The sequence below is a fragment of the Rhinoderma darwinii genome, chromosome 4 (genome assembly GCF_050947455.1).
Source record: "Rhinoderma darwinii isolate aRhiDar2 chromosome 4, aRhiDar2.hap1, whole genome shotgun sequence".
Taxonomy (NCBI): domain Eukaryota; kingdom Metazoa; phylum Chordata; class Amphibia; order Anura; family Rhinodermatidae; genus Rhinoderma; species Rhinoderma darwinii.
This window is the reverse complement of record NC_134690.1, coordinates 234,831,680-234,840,221: the sequence shown is the minus strand read 5'-3', so window position 1 is coordinate 234,840,221 and position 8,542 is coordinate 234,831,680. Positions and strand designations below refer to the sequence as shown.

The following is an 8,542-nucleotide window of genomic DNA, read 5'->3' as shown; positions in this document are numbered from 1 at the left end:
TATAGCACCATACAGCCCCCCTGTATATAGTGCCATACAGCCCCTTGTATATTGCGCCATACAGCCCCCCATATATAGCACCATACAGCCCCCCCTGTAGATAGCGCCATACAGCAAACCCACCCAAAAAAACAAGTTTCTAGTGCAATATTAACATGTTTTTTTTTTCTTTCATTTCAAAGTCCACGAGTGGAAAACTAGGTGGAATTCATGCCGGGACCAATTCAGACGCGAGTAGTCCCAAATAGCAAAAAGCGGTCAGGCTCCATGCAAGAAAAAATCCTACATGTTTACGAAGCAGCTCATGTTCCTCAAACAAGTAATGGAACTTCGTCCGTAAGTATATTTGTTTCAAGTCCATTTTAAATTAATATTTAAATTTTATACTATATTATTCGTCATGACGTATTACAGGTATTATTAATTTTGTTTTAAGATCGTATGCATATTTGATGTTTCCGAGGACGCTGCGCTTGTACGAGGCCTGTTTCTCTCCTTAATTTTTTTTAACCTGCTTCCAAAGTCAAACTTTCACACATAACGGCAATTCACAGAACAGAATACTGTGAACTACCACTACAAGTGTGTCAGAAATTGATCGTACAAGCAAGTTCTAAACAATGTTGTTGAAAGAACCGTAGGTCCGAGCACTATGCCATGTTCATGACAGCTGATAGTCGTGGGTGCATGTAGTCGCAACACCCACCAATGGGATGTACAGTAGATGGCCTACCATCAGGAATGTGTATCTCTTAATAATTATGCAAAAAGTAGTAATTTCAACACAAGTTTATTTTAATGTAATAAAAATGTTGTTTTTTCTGTTTTTTTAAATTTCAAAGAACAACTGACAATCTGCAAGATGCCTAGGAAGTTGACAGTGATGCTACACAACTAGAGGAGCAGGAAGCTGAGTCGACTCCACCAACGGAATCTCCTCATGTAGTAACCGAGGACTCATTGCAGACATCCACCACTACTCCGATGGCTTCAACCGAAGAAACTTCGAGAACTTCATGGTGCAAACGCGGGTCTGCTGTTCTGGACAACAGGGCTATAGTTGAGTCCAGAGTCCTAGAGTATCTCTACAGAAGTAGTTCTGAAATACCAGAGGAGACATTTCTTCGCAGCCTCACCCCGCATCTTACGTGCCTTCCAGAAAATCGTTGTCTTCGAGTACAGGGAGCGATCATCGTTATGCTCCAGGCAGCAAAGCCACCGAATGATCCATGGCCCCTCTTCCGTGCCGTGAATTTGTAGTGTCTGCATAACGACGAGCCTATTGGCAGTGAAGCGCAAAGCTCAAACACTGTTACTTCGGAAGCGCAACCACCATCACCAACATAGGCCTTCATATGAATTTTCACCTACCTTGTTTAGCCAGGATAGAGGCATAAATATACAGCCTGATTATTATGTCCCCTTATCTAACGGACAAAGCTTCCAGGGTAACGTGGCATACCCCTACCGAGGGCATCATCAAGGCCATGAAATGCATGACATTAGGCCATGACCTTTTTCAATTGTAATTACTGAATTAGTCAATGTTTTTTTTTGCCACCATGTTGGTGAATAGGAACCATGTTGTTTTTTTTTCTTTGTTCATTAACCCCTTCCCGACATTTGACGTAAATGTACGTCATGGAAAGCATTGACTTCCCGCAAAATGCCGTACATTTACGTCAAATGTTTGGCACCGGCTCAGAAGCTGAGTCGGTGCCATCATCGTCGGATCTCAGCTGTATCTTACAGCTGACATCCGACTGTAACGGCGGGGACCGAAATTAGCTTCGATCCCCGCCATTAACCCCTTAAGTGCAGTGCTCAAACGCGATCGCTGCACTTAAGGTGTTTGCAGCTCATCGGAGCCCCAGCAATGAAATTGCCGGGGTTCCGGTGGCTGCAATGGCAACCGGAGGCCTAATACTGGCCTCCCGGTCTGCCTAGCACCGAAGCCGGTCAAGATCCGCCCGGCGGCGGAGCCTGATCGGCTTCCGTAGCTGCCGGCAAGATGGCGCCGGGTCAGGAGCTGATCCGGCGTCATCAGCGGTGGAAGTCAACTGTACTGTACAACTGACATCCACCTGTAACGGCAGGAACCGGAGCTAGCTCCGATCCCTGCCATTAACCCCTTCGATGCAGCAATCGAAAGCGATTGCTGCATCGTAGCGGTTACTAGCAGATCGCCAGCACTGAGAGGCAATCGGGACTGGCGACTGCTGTTATGGCAACAGGAGACACAATGGTCTCCTGCTCTGCCATTACGGAAGCCGATTTAGGCCCCGCCGGGAGGCGAAGCCTAATCGGCTTGCTGTCACTGAATGACTGACAGATCTAATACATTGCACTACATAGGTAGTGCAATGTATTAGAAAAAAAAAAATCTGACCATTGGACCTTCAAGTCCCCTAGTGGGACTTGAAGAAAAGTGTAAAAAAAGTATAAAAAAGTGTAAAAAAAAGTGCAAAAAATAAAAGTTTGAAAACAATAAAAGTTTCAAGTAATCAAATAAAACACAATCCCCCTTTTACTCTTATCAAATCCTTTATTATTAAAAAATAATAATAAACCATATGTATTTGGTATCGCCACGACCGTAACGACCTGAGGTATCAAAATATTATATTATTTATTGCACGCGGTAAACAGCGTAAAAAAAAACCGTAAAAAACTTTACCAGAGTTTCTGTTTTTTGGTCACTTTGCCCTACAAATATTAGAATAAAAAGTGATCAAAAAGTCGCACGTATCCAAAAATGGTACCTATAAAAACTATAGCTCGTCCCGCAAAAAACAAGCCCTCATACACCTCCGTCGACAAAAAAATCAAAAAGTTATGGTTCTCACAACTTGGTGACAGAAAAAATACATTATTTTTACAAAAGTAATTTTATTGTGCAAAAAGTTGTAAAACATAAAAAAGTGCTATAAATTAGGTATCGCCAGAATCGTACTGACCCGCAGAATAAAGTTAACATGTAATTTATAACGCATGGTGAACGCTGTATAAAAAAAACGAAAAAAGCTGTGCCAGAATTGCGTTTTTTTGTTTACCTGGCATCCCGCAACAAACCAGCCCTCATACCGCTACGTCTATGAAAAATAAAATTAGTTATGGCTCCAATAAGTCAGGAAATAAAAAATATGCAGTTGTGCCCGAGGGGAACATTTCTTCTGTTTCAAGAGGCGATTTATCAAGGACCTAAAATTAGGGAACCAGGAAGGGGAGAGCCCAAACATATCCGCTGGAAGCGACGGTGCCCGTATTATACCAGGACAACACTTCCTAGCAAAATTCCCCAAACTACAAAAGGTGCGGAGTGTGGACCAAAAGGGGGATAAGAAATGACACCATTTGTCAGTGCGACACTGGCCTTTGCGGTAAGGATTGCTTCACAGCGTAACACACATCTATGGATTATTTTTTTTTTTTTATACCACCTGACTATGCCCCTTATATACTCCGCCCCGCTTACATGTACCCCCACATTATAAAACACCAGCAATACTCAAACAAATATAGTACCAAGCAAAATCCGCTCTCCAAAAGCCAAATGGTGCTCCCTCGGCTCTGAACCCTACAGCGTCCACAAACAGCAGTTTCCTTCAACATATATGGCATCGTCATACCCGGGAGAACCCTTTTAACTATTTTTAGGGTGTGTGTCTCCAGCGTCATAAGCTGGGCATGACATATTTGCCACTGAATGGCATATCTAGGGAAAAATATAAATTTTTAATTTGCACCATCCGCAGCGCATTCATTTATGGAAAAGACCTGTGGGGTGAAAATGCTCACTACACCCCTTAATAAATGTCTTGAGGGGTGCAGTTTCCATAGTGGGGGTCACTTATCAGGGGTTTCTTTTTATTATTTCACATCTGAGCCTCTGCAGTTGTGAACCAATACTTTGTAAATCGCCAAATTAGGCCTCCACTCCGCATGGTACTCTTCACTTCTGAGCCCTGTCATATGTCCAGATAAAAGATTAGGGCCACATGTAGGGTGTTTCTAAAACCGGGAAACACTGCATAATAATTAGAGAGCTGTCTTGTTATGGTGGCACAAGCCGGGCACCACATATTGGCATATCTATGCAAAAAAATCCCATTTTCACTCTGCAACATCGAGTGAACACTAATTTCTACAAAACACCTGCAGGGTTAAAATGCTTACTACACCCCTTGGTAAATGCATTGAGGGGTGTAGTTTCCAAAATGGGGTCACTTCTGGGGGGTTTCCACTGTTTTGGGCTCACAGGCGCCCAGAAACCAATCCAGCAACATCTGCACTCCAAATGGCGGTCCTTCCCTTCTGAGCCCTGCCGTTTGCCCAAACAGCAGTTTATGACCACATATGGTGTATTGCCGTACTCGGGAGAAATTGCTTTACAAATGCTGGGTTCTTTTTTTCCTTTATTTGTTGAGAAAATGAAAAAATTTGCGCTAAAGCTACGTCTTATTGAAGAAAAAGGACTGTTTTTATTTTCACTGTGTAATTCTAATAAATTCTATGAAACATCTGTGGGGTTAAAATGCTCACTACACCCCTAGATGAATTCCTCAAGAGGTGTAGTTTCCTAAATGGAGTCCCTTTGTGGAAATTATAAAAAATTAGCTAAACCTACATTTTCTTTGAAAAAATTTAGATTGCCATTTTCAGGGCCTACTTCCAATAATTTATGCAAAAAACCTGTTGCGTCAAAACGCTCACTATACCCCTAGATAATTTCCCCAATGGGTGTAGTTTCCAAAATGGGGTCACTTGTGGGGGGTTTCCACTGTTTTATCCCCTCAGGGGCTTTGTAAATGTGACATGGCCTCCGCAAACCATTCCTGCTAAATTTGAGTTCCAAAAGCCAAATGGCGCTCTTTCCCTTCTCAGCCTCGCCGTGTGTCCAAACAGCCGTTTATTACCACATGTGGGGTATTGTTTTACTCGGGAGAAATTTATTTACAAATTTTATGGTGCTTTTTCTCCTTTAGTCCTTGTGTAAATGAAAAAAATTTTGCTAAACCTACTTTTTATTTGAAAAAATGTAGATTTTCATTTTCACAGCCTACTTGCAAAAATTTCTGCAAAAAACCTGTGGGGTAAAAATGCTCACTATACCCCTAGATAATTTCCTCAAGGGGTATAGTTTCCAAAATGGGGTCACTTGTTGGGGGTTTCCACTGTTTTGTCACCTCAGGGGCTTTGTAAATGTGACATGGCCTCCGCAAACCATTCCTGCTAAATGTGAACTCCAAAAGCCAAATAGCGCTCTTTCCCTTCTCAGCCACGCCGTGTCTCCAAACAACCGTTTATTACCACATGTGAGGTATTGTTTTACTCGGGAGAAATTGCTTTACAAATTTTGCGGTGCTTTTTCTCCTTTAGTCCTTGTGGAAATGAGAAAAAAAAAATCGCTAAACCTACATTTTCTTTGAAGAAATGTTGATTTTAATTTTCGTGGCCTACTTCCAATATTTTCTGTAAAAAACCTGTGCGGTCAAAATGCTCACAACACCCCTAGATAATTTCCTTGATGTGTCTAGTTTCCCAGATGGGGTCACTTTTGGGGGATTTTTACTGTTTTGTCACTGCAAGAGCCCTCCAAACCTGACATGGTGCATAAAATATATTCTAACAAAAATAAGGCCCCAAAATCCACTAGGTGCTCTTTTGCTTCTGAGGCCGGTGCTTCATTCCAGTAGCACGCTACGGCCACATGTGGGATATTTCCTAAATCTGCAGAAACTGGGCAACAAATATTGAGTTGCATTTCTCTTGTAAAACCTTCTGTGTTATAAAAAAAATTGTATTAAAAATTTATTTCTGCAGAAAAATATGAAATTTGTAAATTTCACCTCTACTTTGCTTTAATTCCTGTGAAATGTGTAAAGGGTTAAGACATTTTCTAAATGCTGTTTTGAATACTTTGAGGGGTGAAGTTTTTAAAATGGGGTGACTTTTTGGGTGTTTCTAATATATAAGGCCCTCAAAGCCACTTCACAACTGAACTGGCCCCTGTAAAAATAGCCTTTTGAAATTTTCTTGAAAATGTGAGAAATTGCTGCTAAAGTTCTAAGCCTTGTGAGGTCATAGAAAAATAAAAGGATGTTCAACAAACGATGCCAATCTAAAGTAGACATATGGGTGATGTTAATTAGCAACAATTTTGTGTGGTATAACTGCCTGTCTTACAAGCAGATACATTTAAATTGAGAAAAATGCTAATATTTGCAATTTTTCGCTAATTTTTGGTGTTTTTCACAATTAAATACTGAACATATCGAGCAAATTTTGCCAGTAACATAAAGTCCAATGTGTCACGAGAAAACTATCTCAGAATCGCTTGGACAGGTGAAAGCATTCCGGAGTTATTACCACATAAATTGACACATGTCAGATTTGAAAAATGAGGCTCTGTCAGGAAGGTCAAAAGTGGCTAAAGAGGGAAGGGGTTAATAAACTTGTTTGAGTTTACCTACAAATTTAATTAATTTTTAAAAAAGTGTATTAACCAATTGTGTAGCATACTTTGGTAAGATAAGATGCAGACAGGTCATTCAACACATAATGAAGTATTTGTTTATATTTGTGCAAATTACATTTGTGGCATAGTCCATGCTTTTCGCCTTGACCAAATAAAATTATTTTTTTACATTTTTAAAATTTATGTACAAAATAAAATAATTTATTTTTCAAAAATATATAAGCTCACAAGCCCACGTTAAGGGTCCTCATTGTCTTGCGTGTCCCTACACTAACTAACCAAACAGGTATAACTTTTTAAACTGAGTAAATAACAACTATAACCATTCTTGAAACTTAAATATTTAACGAGCAGCAAAAACAGAGTCCTGCTGCCAGGGAAATGCTCCCTCAGGGGACAGGAAATAGTCGGCATAAATTTCACGGATAGCTAGGCCAGACAATGCAGGTCTTTGATGTATCGTCTGATCAAGAGGGACCTCTGCAGAAGCGCCATATTGGTCAATATCCGTGTCCAAACATGTATCGTGGATCCTGGTGAAGTTGTGTAAAAGTATACATGCTTGTGTCACCAGGGTCACATTGTCTGCATCCATCTGTATGGCGGAAATCAGCGCTCTCCATTTATGAGTTAAAATCCCAAAGGAGCACTCCACAAACGGACGTGCACGTGTTAGGCGGTAATTAAAAATGTGCCTCCTGTTGTCCAGACTTCGATGAGGCAATGGACGCAAATCCTTCGTCAGCCACAATTACAAATGGGGCTGGTGGTACAAATGATCCCGGTATTGGTCTGGGTTCCAGGAGGGACAGCTGATTGGATTGGAGCCGTTCACCCATTATATAAGCCCTGAAAATGCGAGCATCCGCAGTGCTCCCATAGGCCCCAATATCTACAATTATAAACCTGTAGTTGTTGTCAGTCAAGGCCAACAGTACTACAGAGAAATACTGCTTATAATTGTAGTATTGGTACCCTGAGTGAGGCGGCTTTCACACACGAATGTGCTTCCCATCAAGCGCCCCAATACAGTTTGGAAATTGGGTGGATTCAAGATAGCTATCGGCAATGCCTAACCAATCTTCTGTAGTTGGCTGTGGCATCACCGTCTCTCTGAGTAGACGCCAGATTCCCTCGCACGTCACACTTATAATACGAGAAATGGTGGTGTTCCCCAGAAGAAACTCGTAGTGTAGAGAGGCAAAAGAGTTACCTATTGCCAGAAATCAAAAAAATAAAACATAAAAATAAATTAGTATTTTTAAATAGGGGACATTTAACGTTTAGACTAACGAAATCAGGGGGACATGGCGGGTTTTTTGAAAGGGGGCATTTACGTTACCTTAAGGTGATGATAAGTCGTTCTGCAGGAGAAATGCAGCGCCCCATATATGTGTCCTGGAGAGTGATTCCTGGATGCCCGGCCTCCAGCAGACAATCAAATGTGCTGATTGACATACGACAGAAATGTACAAATTTTTCTGGGTGCTGCTGCAGGTCACGGCAGAGAGTATGGAAATGCCCTTTAGTAGCCCATTGGGAGACAATGGGATGAACCCAATACCTCTTTCTCCTTCTCGGTTCTTCTTCCAGCCTAGCAGATTGCTGTTTAAAGCACCGGTAAAGAAGCCAGGCTAAAAGGACACGGTCAACTGGTTTGGAGCTCATCCTTTCAGTCAAAAAGTCACAAGAAACCAAAGCAAACCAAGCTCAAACTGTTCTCTATGCTATGAAAGCTACAGAAAGCCGCACCAAAGCGATCATGTGACCTTCCTCTGGGTGTTTCATGTGACGTGTAACAAGTTCAAGTGAAATTTAATACCATCTGTTTTTATTGTGGACCGTTAAAAACGGAAGTCAAACGGAAGCACAACGTCCATTTAAAATGGAACGGAAACGGAGTACAAATGGAAACCACAGGAATAGCATAACGGACACACGGATCCGTTAAAAACGGACGTGAAAATGGTTAAGCAAGTATGCATGAGCCCTAAAATGTTGCATTTTTTTTCATTTTCACATGAAATAAAGGAGAAAATGCACCCCAACACTTGTAAAGCAATT

General features: G+C 41.4%; 1 pseudogene; it reads right to left on the bottom strand.

The window, feature by feature from the left end:
* Positions 1–6,821: 6,821 nt before the first annotated feature.
* Positions 6,822–8,146, bottom strand: LOC142760499 (uncharacterized; annotated as a pseudogene).
* Between the last annotated feature and the right edge of the window lie 396 nt (positions 8,147–8,542).